The 17,255-nt window shown below is 30.7% G+C and overlaps 1 protein-coding gene across 1 annotated transcript in view; it reads left to right on the forward strand.

The window, feature by feature from the left end:
* LOC143081049 (coadhesin-like) overlaps positions 1–17,255 on the forward strand; it is a 50,772-nt gene that overhangs the window by 15,542 nt on the left and 17,975 nt on the right. The gene's annotated exons all lie outside the window — the stretch shown is intronic.

Raw genomic sequence — 17,255 nt, forward strand, 5'->3', positions numbered from 1 at the left:
AAATGTTCTCATTGTGCACCTTTCATTTACACCTTTATATGATGTTTAAATCACTATGTTGATGAGATATTGAAGACTGTGATTTCATGTCAATCATTCTATGAAAGATGGCTGAGTCTTATATTTTAGCTTATGAACCAATGCTGCTTAATTGATAAACTGGAGTATTCCACAATTTTACGAACAACATCATAAAATGGTTGGCCGTTACTGAATACCTGTGTATAGACGAAAACGTGTTCAACATGTCCTAGTAACTATCATGTCTTGGTTTCTTTTTTTTAATGAATATCGTTGAATGTAATTCACCACACTTTTTTTTTTTATAATTGAACAATATGACGAGTACCTGTATGAATTTATCGGTCCAGACACGCTGATTTCAGCAATATGTGTTTGTGGGGTTCGTGATCCTATTTTAATTAGGTTTGCTATTTCGTATGTCGTGGCATTGTTTTATTAGTTTTGATGTTGTGTCACCGATAAAGATTTTTATGAGATTGAATTTTTCACATATTGATATTGTAGTTTTCTCAACTGTACTACACACCAAGTAAGTTGTACCTTTTCTGGATTATTAAGTTATAAAATAATATAAAAATAGTCAGATTTCCATTGATAATCACGAGGTAATCACAGGATAACTTGTTTTTGTTGTTTTTTTTTAAGATAGAAGAGATGCGTTATACACATGTAGTAATAACTTTAAAACGTACAATAGAGCATTCTAGCTGCTAGATATGTTTATCTCTAGTTTCTGGGTTTGTGCTCTTAATCCGAATTTCATATATTGAAAGGAGTGAATCCTTCGAAACAATTACTTGTATGAAACTATAGGGTTCATGTAAAATAGATTATAAAATTATGTCGGACTAAATAAACCATTTATCAAATGTTCAAGGTCCTGTCACTTACAGCTAATCCAAAAAGTAGTGGAAAACTATTTTTTAATCTTAGCAAATTATTATGGTGACAGGCAAAATTTAACTGAAACAGTATATATATGCTCTTGTAGTATCATTATTATCCAGTTACAGTATGCTGAAAAAGTGGTTTCGGGCGGAGGAGATGTGATTTGCAATACTTAATTTTACCGGATTACCTGTATTTTTATTAAACATAATTGAGTTTTGAATTTATCTGTACATATCATTTTGAATAAAGCAATATTTAGAACTCATTGTTTTCTCCTCCAATTGTTCGAGTAATAACGACATTTCGACACATTAAAAAAAAACAGAACGAAAAATGGGACTAACTTAATACTTATTTCAAATAAAACAAAAAACAATGTATGTATCTATCTACAAACAATATTCGGATCGGAATTGTAAAACGTGAAAAATGTGTCTATGCTCTCCAAATTGACAGTTAATCTTTTATATCCAAAGAACTCATATTAAACAATTATCAAATCTGATTGAAGATATATTTCATTTTCAATTTTTGTGTGGAATACAACTTGAAATAGATATATTATTCCAAGAGATAAACAAAGCCTATCATGATTTTCAGCCTTCTCAATTTTTCAAAATTAGAGTGTTGTTTTACTGTGTGTAAATGTCAAAGGCCATAATTTGAACAATAAATAATCATATTCTCACGTTGTTTAAAGTCTATATAAGGAGCTTGATTTGCATGCGTTCAATGATAGTCCTTGTAAGGGAATGTCCTTGATTATCTTCTTTTCATTGTCCCTCATACCGATACAAATGAGTTGAGGTTTAATGTTTAGTGTGTCTGACCATGTGCTCAATGTTTTGGGCATTTTGCATATTTCTAAACCCGTTATCTATACACGTATCCAGTGTGGTATTTTAGATTTTGATAAAAGAGAGGCTAAAGATACCAAAGGAACATTCAAACTCATAAGTCGAAAATAAAATGACAACGCCATGGTTGAAAAAAAAATGATGATGATGATGATGATGATGATGATGATGATGATGATGATGATGATGATGATGATGATGATGATGATGATGATGATGATGATGATGATGATGATGATGATGATGATGATGATGATGATGATGATGATGATGATGATGATGATGATGATGATGATGATGATGCGAAGGAGGAGGAGGAGGAGGAGGAGGAGGCAACCAATGGGTCTTCAATACAGCGAGAAAATCCAACACCCGGAGGCGAACTTCAGGTGACCCATAAACAAAAATGTGTACTAGTTCAGTGAAGATGGACGTCATATTAAACTCCAAAACATATAAATGAACTAAAATTTAAAAAAAAAACATACAAGACTCACAAAGACCAGAGGTTCGTGACTTGGGACAGGCGCAAAAATGCGGCGGGATTAAACAAGTTTAGTGAGATCTCAACTCTCCCCCTATACCTCTAGCCAGTGAAGTTTAAACAAACACACAGCAGTAAGCACAAAAAAACTCAGTTTAAAAGAAGTCCGACTCCGATGTCAGAATAGGTAACAAAAGAAACTAAGCAAAATGACAATGATACATAAATTAACAAAGGACTACTACAGTTACTGACATGACAAGACATTTTACAAAATATGTGATGTTTTACAAAAAAAACTTTGCTAACATTAAATGTTACCATTATTTAAATAAAAAACAATATTCAAACTAATAAAGGGCCATGTATAGTCTATACCAAGCTCTTAATTGTCACACGTCTATAAAAGTTTAAATAGATTAAACAGAACCAATTGAGAGGTACTGTCAACACCAAATATTCTAATAGGGAAAAAACAAACATATAAGACATACAAATCAAACAACCACTGACAAGGTTCCTGGACTACAACAGTGAAATGAATATGTGGCAGGGTTAAATTACCTTTTAATTTATATGCAAAAGAAGAAAATATAAAAAAAAAACAAGTTTTTGTATTATATCTCCAGCAAAGAATATTTAATGAGAAATGAGAAAATGTTTTACATTAGTAATGTAGGAAGGTCTTGTTGCTAGACCTTGTGGAATAAAAATTGCCAAGTATATTTTACAGCGTATTCCAAATTTTAAAATAATAATTTTTTGTTTGTTAAATGGATGTGTGGACATTATCTACATATATCAAAAATACAAATATATATATACATATTTTTACGGTAACACTATCTGTTGAGTTATTAAATTTTCAATTTTCATTAAAATGCAAAACAAAAGGAAGTTTCTTAAAGTTTATCATCCATTTACAAAATCTGAGTTTTTATCACAATTTTGACACCAGAAAACAACTCGTAAAATAGTTATACCTATATATAATTTTGTTTTTTAAATCAAAATACAAAAAGACTATTCTCTAAATTTGCAGTTTTTTTACCCTATATTTTTGACATTGAGTAACAAATAATAGCATATTATAACTACATATCAATTTTAAATCCAACAATAAAAGACAGTTCTCAAAATTAAAGATTATTTTTACAAAAATGTATACCACTTTTTTGTGATGTTTGGTACCTTCGATCACTTTGAAATAATTTATAACACCTGTACATCATCTCTTTTACTGGCATAAGAATAAAATAGAAAATTGAAATGGAGAATGTGTCAAAGCGACAAGAACCCGACCAAAGAGTTAAAAAACAGCCGAAGGCAACCAATGGGTCTTCAATACAGCGAGAAAATCCCACACCCGGAAGCGAACTTCAGCTGACCCATAATCAAAAATGTGTACTAGTTCAGTGAAAATGAACTTCATACTAAACTCCAAAACATATAAATGAACTAAAATTTAAATAAAAAACATACAAGACTAACAAAGACCAGAGGCTCCTGACTTGGAACAGGCGCAAAAATGCGGCGGGATAAAACATGTTTAGTGAGATCTCAACTCTCCCCCTATACCTCTAGCCAATGAAGTTTAAACAAACAGACAGCAGTACGCACACTAAAGCTCAGTTTAAAAGCAGTCCGAGTCCGATGTAAGAATAAGTAACAAAAGACACTAAGCAAAATGACAATGATACATATATTAACAAGGGACTACCAGAAGTTAATGACATGACAAGACATTTTACAAAATTTGTGATTTTTTACAAAAAAAACTTTGCTAAAATTAAATGTTACCCTTATTTAAATAAAAAAAAAATCTTCTTTTTTAACTCCAACCAGAAAAAGGTATAATGATTTGAAACAGAAATTATGTTTTTACAGTATTTTTACCTGCAAATCAACAAAGAACTTATTCTTTCATTGTGAATTTTGAATAAAGGATTTTGGAGTGAAAATATAGAAACCAATAATTTGACATCAACAGAGATCAAAGTCAGAGGTCATCTCCAATGGTATGTAACACATCATAGGCGTTACACTCATTAGCCAATTATCAAATGTCTATGTCAAAGAATTGAAAAGTTCTGTTATGAGCACAAAATGTGGAATAATCAATTATTTTTTACATTAAGGTTAAAGGTCAAACTCAGATGAAGCTCATAGTGATATGACACACCGTCTTGTAGTAGTATATATTCACATCAAATACTACAAACCATGGCCACAGATAAAACAGTATTCACCCGAACAAGGTTGTATGGGAACAACCAGGGGCCTGTTTATCGAAACTCTCCTAAGATCGGTCCTAAGAATTTCTTAAGACAGAAATTAGGATAAAGTTAGGACAGACTTACGACATGTCTCAGCATGCACATCGAAGCTATCTTAGGATTATCTAAACTAGGATGTCCCAATATAATTAGAATATAATTATTAAATTTAAATTAAAGATGATAATTTGTATATAATATTTGTACTTTTAAACTCTATGAAACAAAAATTATAACTACGTTTTATATTAGAATTGAACTAACTAATTATAAATAGTTATAACTAAATATATAACCGGTAAATCATTATGTTTTGAGTGAGTTGAAGTCGAAGTTTCACGGTTTCATACTTAACAGTTTAAAGGCAAATCTCGGGCGTATTTCGTATACATAAGGAGTACTTCAACATTTTATTACTGCAACAACCAAAAAATAAGTGTGAATATCATATGAGCAAGAGACGAAATGCGAATTTTACAGATGATAAAAAGAGTAAAACTTTGCATTTTAGTAAAATGTCAAATGTTGCAACCAATGGTGCTAAAAGAAGGCTTGGAATTCAATATGTAGTAAAGGTAATGCAACCAACACAGACCATATTTGTTTATAAAATAACCATCCTAAATACATCCTAAGACCATCATAAGACACCTAAATTGGTATTATAAAGTTAGGACAATTCCTAGAATTATCATAAGTTGCAGCATGTTTGATAAACCCACTTAGGACTAAGATATGTCCAAAGTTGGTCTTAGAACATGTCCTAATCCTAAGACTGCTTCGATAAACAGGCCCCAGAGGAATAAGAAACACAACTGAAACATATTTCATGTCTATCTCTCTTTGTCTAAAGGGAGAAAGAATTACACAAATTCAAATACTATGTGTATATTATATGTATGTGTCATACAGTGGTTATCCTGAGCAATGTCACTATTATTTCAAAGGCCGTAAAATAGACGAAATTTATCAATTTATGTGATGGAAGTGTTACAAGTGAATACGCACGTAATACAGATAGGAAACATCGGACGTTTTACGTCCGTTGTACTAAGCGTCCATAAAACATCCGTCTAATACGGATGTTTTACGTCCGTAGCTACTTAATTTGTGTGTACCTAAATTTCTGTTTTTAAGTATTTTCTTGCTTTGATACATTGTTTTATTATTCAGAATATGTAATATGCAAAAATGCATGCATATCTACATATTAAAAAATACGATATTGTCCGTCCTTGACCGTTGACCTCATTTAACGGAATTGCAACGTACAAATATTTGACGACGGGCAAAGTGATAGTACAGATCATAAGCTTTCTATGGTATATGATTTAGACGTATGTTAAGTATACATGGATTCATTAAATTTGCCCTTTATGGTTAATTTCACTATATCATCCTTATTAAAATATAGATTTGGGATTTTGCTAGCAGCGAGTTTCAGTAGATCTGCATTTTATTAAAATTGTGTTTGTATATACAGTGTACATTGTAGATATTCTCATCACTTTGCGAACACATGTTAAGACGTTTTGCAGATTTGCCAGATGTTGAATCTTTTACAGCAACATTTTCATTGCTGTGTACCAATTTCTTATAATCGACGGTTTTCAATCATAAGCCTATACATTTTCCAGAATGTTTTTTTTCCAAAGTAGTTTGTCTTGTCTGTTTTTTCCTCCAATTGATTGACCCACTAATGAATTTAAATTAAAGTTGATTTTAAGGTCAAATTCAATACTTCATATTTATTTTTTATTCCTCCCTCCTTATTTCGAATTAATTAAAAATGTTAATTGTAAAATAGTAAAATTGTAATTTTTAATCTAACTTTCTTTAAATAAGAAGGTGTTTGTGTGCATCATCTAAATGTAGGATTCAACATCGTGTAACCTTCTAGGCGGGGGGTATGCAATCTTCCCAATAAACTTAGGGAAACAGCAATTTTCATTGATTTTGCTAGGGGGGTAGGATTAATGTTCCCGTACTTTTTTCAATCATAGGGTTAAAATTTTACAATTGTGTAACGATTAAGGGATTTAAATATTCAAAAGTCTTTTCACTTCGCCTTAAACATATTCCATCAATTTTTTTATATTTCAATTTATTGCTGCCCATAAAAGATTAGATAATATACTTCACATTTTTACAAAATTAGGCACAAAAGAGGGACGAAAGATACCAGAGGGACAGTCAAACTCATAGATCAAAAAAAAACCTGAATTTGTGCATCGCATGACATATTTCACAAAAAAAAAAATAGTATCTTAAATAGAAAATACCTTAAAAATGACCTTAACTTCATTCTACAATTTTGTTGAACAATGTTATTGTTTACTCATTGAAGTTAATGTGGATCGTCACTTTTTATTTCCTCAGATAGATTTTTCTATTATTTTGCAAAAATGAAAATTTCACCATGTTTTTTTTCAAAAATAAAATAAAAGGTATGGGTTTCAGTGCTATTTTTTAAGCCCACTTTTGCATATATTATTCATGAAAAACACTTGTTTCGAATAGAAATACATTTGATAATTAGAATTTTAAAATGGAATATGTGTTCCTAAATTTTATAATATGCATTTAGAAAATAAGAATAGAAAATGCTGTCACTGATTTGTTTTTACTGCTACTGGTAGAAAAGAAAAATTTCCTTAACATTCCTTATCTATACTATTAAACGAGAAGACCTCATTTTGGGTGTCGCTTCTCTTCCTTCCACAATAAATCAAATATCATGCCTCTGTGTCCTATAGGTAACATGCATAGTCGCATTTGTCATCCATTCTTATGATTAATCAGATTGAGTTATTTTGGGAGAAAAACGACAAAACAGGAGTCCGATTATGATTCCATCATCGGACTAGCTTTTAGTCATAGATAAGACTTCCGGTTTTAAAGATGCACAAATACAACCAATTGTATGATAGATAACAAAAATGAAAAATAAATAAGCCAATCAGAGCGTTCTCCATATATCATGGTGTTTAGATCGCAAGAACCACAACTATTATACCTCCTTATAAAGGACAATTATTTTTCGCGTTTATCTACATGTAAACTACGATTATACTACTTTAATATATAGAGACTCTCTGTATTCTGTCTACTGTTTTCTTTGAAATGTTTACTATTTAAGGGGTCATACCAGTTGTATATATATTAGAATAAGTAAAACATTTGACACATGTCACTTGACAACCAATCGTATGATGGATAACAAAAATGGAAAAAAAATAAGCCATTCAGAGCGTTCTCAATATCATGGTGTTTAGATCGCAAGAATCTCAACTGTTATATCTCCTTAGAGAGGACAATTATTTTTCGCGTTTCATATCATGGTGTTTAGATCAGAAGAACCACAACTATTATACCTCCTTAGAGAAGACAATTATTTTTCGCGTTTATATATCTACATGTAAACTACGATTATACTACTTTAATATATAGAGACTGTCTGTATTTAATATATAGAGACTCTCTGTATTCTGTCTACTGTTTTCTTTGAAATGTTTACTATTTAAGGGGTCATACCAGTTGTATATATATATTAAAATAAGTAAAACATTTGACACATGTCACTTGACAACCAATCGTATGATGGATAACAAAAATGGAAAAAAAATAAGCCATTCAGAGCGTTCTCAATATCATGGTGTTTAGATCGCAAGAATCACAACTATTATATCTCCTTAGAGAGGACAATTGACTATTTAAGGGGTCATACCACTTGCATATATATAAAAATAAGTAAAACATGCTCAACTTCATCTAAAACTACCTCGACCAAAAACTTTAACCTGAAGCGGGACAGACACGGACGGACGAACAAACGAACGGATGTACAGACTAGAAAACATAATGCCCATAAATGGGGCATAACAATTTATTGTTGAAAGGGAAAATAGTGATTTGGCAAAAATGAAAGTAAGGTAGAGATCATAAGTAGGCAAAACCTTTTTTGGGGCGTCGGGATCGGGTGTTTTTAAGCTCGGGATTTGGGGATTGATCCTTACGGGATCCGGGAAGATTTTTCGATTTCGGGATTTCGGGATATGCATTTCTTTAAATTCTGCATTTCGGGATTTCATGGTTTAAGCCCGGGATTTCGGGATCAGGACCCGTCCGACCACCCCTCAAATTAGCCTTAGTCATTTATACATGATTCATATCCTACCATTGGCATGTTAATAAGGCTCGCAAAAGAAAAAGAAAACACTGATGGATTGTCCTAGAAGTATATTTTATTAGACTAATAATGGTCTATATATAAGCAGTGACATTTATTTCATGTTTAAAACGGTGCAAATTGTTAATTTGGTTTGACTTTTACCAAAAGAAGCATTGTAGCAAAGGAGAATAATTGTGGTCTGAGGTCAGACACACGAAAATAATTGAATTTAACAGAAAGGAAACAAATATCGGACTTTGGAAAAAGGGAGAGGGCTTTTGATACCTTTTATGAAATTCTCCATACATAATATCTTTTACAAAGAAATCATCCTACAACAGTCTACAAGCTGTATATGCCCGCGATTTCGCGGGTGTGTTCTAGTTTAAATTTAACTATAAGAGGTGTCTCCCCGTATATGTCGAAGTTGAAAATTGTATCGAACAAAAAAATGGTGGTAATAATCATTTAAGACATGCTATTTTTAGAATCTTAAAGTAAATACATGAAGGTGTTTATGGAAGTGTTAATCTTAGTAAAAATTGTAAGACTTTCGTGGGAAATGAATGCGCGGTATATAGGTGCTTACTTTTTGTAGTACTTGTTATCTGTAGATGTAAACTTTCCTTATCAGTAATAAAAAAAAATCGGCTCCATAAGAATTTTATCCCATAAGAAATATTGATTTTAGTACGTTTCAATTTCTTAAATATCTGTTTATAAGTATTGCGTGGATAAATTTCTAACGTGTTTTTCTTTTATAGAATTGCGTAATTTATAAACTCAAACTGGTTTTGGTATAAATTTGGCATTTAAATACTTTTCATCAGAATATGAAATAAAACAACTTGTTATGGTACATACGTTGTTTAGTATATTTTCGAAAAACTAACGACGTCCATGATTATCCGGTTTTTCATAAGTCAATAAAATAACATGTTTACTTCATCAAACGACAGTAATTGTATATGTTATCAACTACATGGTTACATTCTGTACGATGCTTTATTTCTTACATAATTTTTATCAGGTGTACCCTGAAATTGCAAGTAAAAAATTTACTTTTAGAATAGAAGTTACTAACAAAGATGTATTTTGTAAGTCATACCATTATTCACGTTAGCAATTCATCCATAACTTTTTGGTTCAAGGGGGAATAGCGGAAAACTCACGACATAATGAATAAATAATCCAAATACAAATAAGTGTTATCTGTAGATGTAAACTTTCCTTATCAGTAATAAAAAACAATCGGCTCCATAAGAATTTTATCCCATAAGCAATATTGATTTTAATATGTTTCAATATGTTGTGTCATGTGTACTATTGTTTGTCTGTTTGTCTTTTTCATTTTTAGCCATGGCGTTTTCAGTTTATTTTAGATTTATGAGTTTGACTGTCCCTACGGTATCTTTTGTCCCTCTCTTCTAGGGACCTATAGCTTATAATATCCATTTTAAATTTGAATAAGCGGTTTAGTATGCTACAGAAGTTCGTTAATTCATCATGGAACTTAGAATAGAAAAAACAGCTATTTTTATGTTTTCCATATTTTTAGTTCGTTCATAGAGCTGTTAGTACATTAGGTTTAGCAATTTTCTTTGTGTAATTATTAAATTAAGGAGTACATTTACAACCTATAACAATCCTGATCATCGCATTTGGTGCAGTTTTGTATAATAGAGTCACTGACCAGAATGCAATAACAGATAATAGCAAATTTACAAAATGTATCTTTGTGGTTCCCTATAACATCGGAGCGTGGGAATGAGAATATTAGGTTGTTTTTACATATTGTCTTTGCTGATCCCAATTAATTGTACCTTTTTTGCAAATGTACTGCAATCAGACGTATATTTCATTTATTAAAATTGGACTGTTATATACTAATTAAGACTTGAACCTAAATAATTTGTTAAATATTGATAATGGTGTAGAGTCTTGAATCTTTATTCAACAGACAAATACCGATAGCATGGTATCTTCTTATTGATCTCGAATTTATTAACATGTCAACAAATTTCGTGTAGAAAATTCGATCATTGTCAAGCAAGATAGACCACACCAAACATTTTTGTTGAACGAGTCAGATCAGTCTTCTGATGGCTTCATTTGTCTTTATTTAGTCTGATCAGTAATGTAAATCTTACTTTGTTGACTTGATACTTTCCCTTTTCTAACTCGATTGTTTATTCCTTTGATATCGATTGGAACTCGATGAATGACTTTCTCCAATATGGAACCTGCCTGAATTACCTTTTCAATACTTTTTTTTGACAGTCAAATTTGCTTCTTTTTATAATTTTGAACCCATATTAGCGGCCCAAGAAACCAAAGAAAGTAGTTTAAACCAGAAAGATAAAAGATATATTTCTAGTTATAATCTTTATTGCAAACAAACAACTCTTACTGGTTAAAATGCAAAAATAGTTGACACAGTTATACACAAAACTAAGACGACGTTGTATGTTACGTGTGAATAACGAACCTATACAGAAATATAGAGGTTTCTCTCACAGGCAAATAGATTTATATTTAAGTCGATTTTTAAATTCCATTCCCACAATAATCTTTTCAAATATAAAGCAAATGAATTCAAGCGTGTGAATACAGATGGATAAATTAATTTATCTGCGTTCTGTCATTTGAAAGACAATTTCTCTTTATTATTGAAGAACCCTTCTGGTACTCACAGATTTTATTGAAATATTATAGATTACTGTAAGTTGTTTATATCAATAGACATTTCAAAAACGTTTTACCAAAAAGTCCCTTCAATTTTGAATTTAATCAATTCATTCTTTTGGGTTAGATGTTAGCAATAGTTATCAAAGTACCAGGATTATAATTTTGTACGCCAGACGCGCGTTTCGTCTACTTAAGACTCATCAGTGACGCTCATATCAAAATATTTATAAAGCCAAACAAGTACAAAGTTGAAGAGCATTTAGGATCCAAAATTCCAAAAAGTTGTGCCAAATACGGCTAAGGTAATCTATTCCTGGGATAAGAAAATCCTTAGTTTTTCGAAAAATTCAGTTTTGTAAACGGGAAATTTATAAAAATGACCACAATACTGGGCTGGTAATACCCTCGGGGACGAAACGTCCACCAGCAGTGGCATCGACCCAGTGGTGTAAATAGTTATCAAAGTACCAGCAAATTAGACGCACATACCTGTGCATTTTCAAAAGTGTTTTTTTAAACATAGTATATATACCCATGTTCTGATGTGCAGTACATTGCCATTCCCTCTTAAAACAAAGCTGATCGACACTTGGGAATTCCAACAGTCTATTTATGTTATGTTAAATTGGTGCAAATGTCAAAAGAATACCGGAAACATTTGACACATTTACAAAAGTGGTTTTAACTGCAACAAAATAAATACTAGTATGAGACACTAAATTAGAAATAACCCTGATCGTTCTAAATTCCATAACCTTTTCCTAAATATCACTGAAGTTTGGAAGACATTTTCAAGTTATCTCTATAGCCTTTCCCCTAGGGATCAATGCATCAAGTACCAATATATTGAAAAGGGGAAAGTAAAACATAAATTTATGTTATTGTAGCTGGATATTCTTATGACTAATCAGTGGTGGTGCGAATATTTGTAGTTTTTTTTATTTTATATAGATCAATACACAAGTTATTGTTCGGGAACCAGAAACACGTTGTTTTCTCTCCCCCTGTTCGCCCATTCAATAATACACAAGAAATTGCCCGGAAGCTACAAAAATGCTTATTTTTGGCCAAATTTGTGTTCCGAATTCCGCAAAACAGATTCATAGAGATGCATTTACTTCTACTTAAGTTATTGTCCGGAAACCAAATATCTATGGATGACGACAATGTGATAGCATGTAATAAACGCAAATTTTGTATATTTCTGGCAGCCTGGTTTGTATTTCTATCAAACTTATATAAGTGATAAATCATCAGCAATTGATGAGTTACTGTCTTTATTAACCACCATTGAAAGTTAAACTGTATTTACAAACTGTGAGGCAATAGACATTATTGTCCAAATAGAACACATGAAAATGTTAACAGTAATCAAATCATACATGTTAAAGTACCGACAAACTGTAGACAGTCCAGAAACTGGAGTACCAACAAAAACAATCATACGTGGTAGACATTTTAATCAGTCACGCTGATTTCTGTGCGTTTGTTTTCGTAGTACATTTTTTAATGTAAGACTGGTAAATCCATAAGGTATTACATATAATACATAATGTAAACACTTAAAATTTTCAAACGAAATCTATCAAATTGACAATCAGTCTTTTATAGCATTTTGCTATTAACAGCAATTAGAAATGCAAAGTATAAATAATTGATAAAACAGAATATATTTTAATTGGCACTTCCATTGTTCAATTCATGAACTATTAATTTATAAAAGTAGAATAATCAGCTAGATCAACAGACTGTTACTTGTAAATTCAAAATTAACCTTGACAGTTTAAGTAGGGACAGTCTGCACAACTTTTTGGAATTTTGAGTCTGTGTTTATTTTGCATTATAACTTGTTTGATATGAGCGTCCATAGTGAGTTTTGTGTAGACGAAACGCGCGTCTGGTGTATTAAATTATAATCCTTGTACATTTGATAACTTTGTTTTAAAACACGAAGCATTAGTTCAGAATTGATTTATGAAATACAGAAGCTGTTATCTTTTCTTTTTTTTTAATATTATTTGTTTACTCAGAATAATGTAAAAATAAAGATTAGTAAACATGTCTTCTACTTGTGAAATTTGGATTACATAGTCAACATATACCAAACATAATCATTGCATATTCTGTGTGTTTATTACGAGTCTATTGATTAACTAATGGTCGTGCGCATACCGCGATGTAAACAAGAATTATCAAAATACATTTGTCTGAATATGCTTTACAGACAGGTTCACTTTGAACATTAGATAAATGCCTTGCTGGTAGTTTAATACTACATGGACGCGTCAAGTTCACAGATACTTGTTATTAACACTTCTAGAAAAATAGAATTATTTATATTTACACAGACATAACAAAATATTGATATTTCTGTATGGCGATAAAATATATTACTAGTATGCATTTTTTTTAATGTAGTTATTGTATTTCCCTCTTTTTTAAAGCGTTTACCTCCAATTCAACGATTGAAAAGTTATACATTAATATGTTAGTTATAATGCACAATGTCACTAAACATAATTAGGGTAGTGGCAAATAAAAATATATCGCTCTGAAATATTTTATCATATTTTGAGTTAGGTCCATTGAAACTCAATCATAATATTTAACGTATATTTCATATACTTGTAGAATGAATAAATCACATAAAATAAAATCTATGGAATAGTTGTTTAAATCAAAATGTGTTTTTGTTCTCCATTTGATTAGTTCATAAACTAGAACTTGATCTCGAAAAACTAATTAGAGAATGTTACAATGAGAGAATAAACGCTTATAACCAATCGACTCGCTAAAATGAAAACAAACCCAGAATGTTATGTTATCGACTTTTCATTTACCTCAAACGGTCAAAGATATACATGTACGGGAACACTGAAAGCTTAAGATGTGCTTATTTTACCAATATGAGAATCCATCTAAGGTCGCAATGGAATATTATGAATACTTTTGCTACAATATAAATATTTCAATATATGTATAAAGCCTCGTTCACCTTGTGAAAATTTACACTTATTTCAGCTCATGAGCATTTTTATTGTCAAATAAAACAAAATGATTTCTAAAATAGTTTTTTTAAGTTGAAGTCAAAAACGCTAAAAAGTAGTAATTTGTCATTTATGGCAATTTTGACGTGAATACTTCTGAATATTTCTGTTTCAGTCCTATTTTTTACTATTTGAAGCGGTTTTTATAAGAATAGACAAAATGTCAACTGTCTTAACTTATATGACTTAAAAGACGACATTGATGAGACTCATTGAAATGTTTATGTATAAACCAACCTAACTAAAACTGAGTTTGTTTTGTTCAAATTAAGACTTCTTAAACATATATATTCCCTATTTGACTGCAGAAAAATTGAAAATGCTTAAGTTTTTATTGTCGTGTACACCCTTGAACCACGAGAACCATGTTCAAACAGTTGTGGATCTGGATATCAAAATATTAGTTTATTCTGTGACGATTATAGGGACGAGATTAGATTTAATTTACAGCTACATGTACCAGCAGCACCGGATGTACAGGTAAAATGTGAATTTATCCATCAGTTGATATTTCTTGTTTCTCATTCTGTCTAGGAGAAAATCTAAACTTCAATTATATCTTCACATTTCCAGTAATTGAATCTAGTATACTTACCTTCTTCGTTACTGAAAAGGGCTTTAAACTAGATATAGTAAATGCATTTGCAATGAGATTTTTCAAAAAACCATCGTATTAAATATGAACAAGTATTACTGATAAGATCAGAAGATCAAAATTTCCAAAATCTTAACATTTCAAGTAAAATTTGGTAATGCCAAATCTATTTTCTTGTTAAATCTATATAATTTTCTGGTACAAAAACCGTTCTTAATTTGAGTATAATTGTACGTGAACTATTCCCTTATTCCTATGCAAATTTATAAAATTTATTTAACCTTGCATTCATGATCCTTCTCTTGACTACATGTAAATGACAACTGAAATTTAATAACAGACGAACCTGCAAACGCCTACATGTATATTTGCAAATACACTTCTATCAAATTATATCATCAATTTAAAATGTAAATCCAGTATATTGTCTAGATAAAACATAAAAAAAATATTTAATAAATAATTAAAATCAAAATCAATGCGTTATTTCGTTAATGGTGCATACATATTTGCGTTATAACGCATTTAAAGAAATGTGTGGCGCTTACATGATTCCATATGAAATTACTAAACAAAGAAACTGTTATTCAGTTGGAAATGTCAAACAATAGTTTATGTAACCGTTGTACACGAAGTTCACGATCACCTCTTTTTATTGATTCTGTATTTAGAAATCTTTTGGTGTAAAATAAGTGAAATTTGTAGAGGAGTAAAATAACATTGAGATAATTTCTGACGACGAAAATTTAAATTAAGTTACGTGTTAACAGATTTTAACTCTTTTAATTTACAAAGCGTATTAAAGACCTGATCAAAAGACAAAAAAACTTCATTATTCATTAATGAATTCATTAGAAGAGTAAACATGACAATTTCAAATAATATTTTAATCATCATTACAAAACATTTGAACAAAAGGTGATCTAAATTTAAAACTAATTTCCTGCCATGAGTTAGCAATGTAATAGAACAGGGAAAATCAGGAGGAGCATGGACTTCTGACGGATACTGTACCAAGCCATTAATTTAAAAAGATATTTAATAATGTTTTGAAAAACAACAAATAATGCAATCATACTACATCTTATTCTTATATTAATAAGTCTAGAGAAGATCGAAACGACCTCTAACAAGAACAAAATAATAGGATAGTCAACATGACAATTTTCTTATAATCGATAAAATCCTTACAACGAAGTTAACTAAATAAATAGAGAATCTATCTTTGAAATTTTACGATAAATAAATGTTAACTTCATTCTGCAATTAAGTAGGGAAAGAAAGGTGAGATCTTTGCAAAAAGATAGATACATGAAGGTAATTGGAATGGATTTGATAGGGTGAATATCTGACGTTTGATTTAAAAATAGAGAAAAACTATTTATTTGAGAGAGAAATCAGGTTTTTGTTGACGGTAGAGTTACTTAGTTTGTCGTGTTTTTGTTTTGATTTGTAGACTGTTATTTGTCTTGTCGTCGTCGTTTTGTTTGGATTTTGTTTTGATATAACGTTGTTTCATTATCTTCCGCTTCGTTTTTAACACCCAGATTCATATTTCATAATAGAATTTTTAAAACAAAATAGTGTTAATATTACCAACACTTCACAATTTAATTATTAGGATATAAAAGTAATGTATAAAGTAAAAACTTATACCCCGAAATCTTGAATCTCTGTGATTGATTCATTCACTATTCTTTTGAATTTTTATCGTTTTCTAATATGACTTTTACGTATAGTGTTCACCGTTGTCATCATTCAGCTTACATTTTGCCAATCTGTGTCTGTTCATCAAAACATATTCTTCTTTGAAACTGCTGAGACATTTTGACCACAATCCTATCTTGAGTTATCTAATTCAACAAGTTAAACTGTGAACCTTTGCGAATTTGTAGACAAGATGGACCTCAGATTGAGAGGCTATTTTACTTGGTCCTTCTTGGTTCTGTAACTTTTCACCTGTTTACAGTTCTTATACATAATTTGCTTTCACATATTTGGCCTTAAGTATTACTGGTGAAGGGTAATAATTAAAAAAAAAGCTTTGAACGCATACTTTTATATATCACTAAGTCAATACCATTTCTATTGACTAACAGACCTTGGAGGTATTAGCAGCTTTGACGTAATTGTTTCAGTACTGTAATAGTTTATAACATGTCTTTCTGGATTTGTCCGTTTATGAATTTATGAATTAATTAAAAACACTCAGATCCCATCTC

Source organism: Mytilus galloprovincialis, chromosome 6, assembly GCF_965363235.1.
Source record: "Mytilus galloprovincialis chromosome 6, xbMytGall1.hap1.1, whole genome shotgun sequence".
Taxonomy (NCBI): Eukaryota; Metazoa; Mollusca; class Bivalvia; order Mytilida; family Mytilidae; genus Mytilus; species Mytilus galloprovincialis.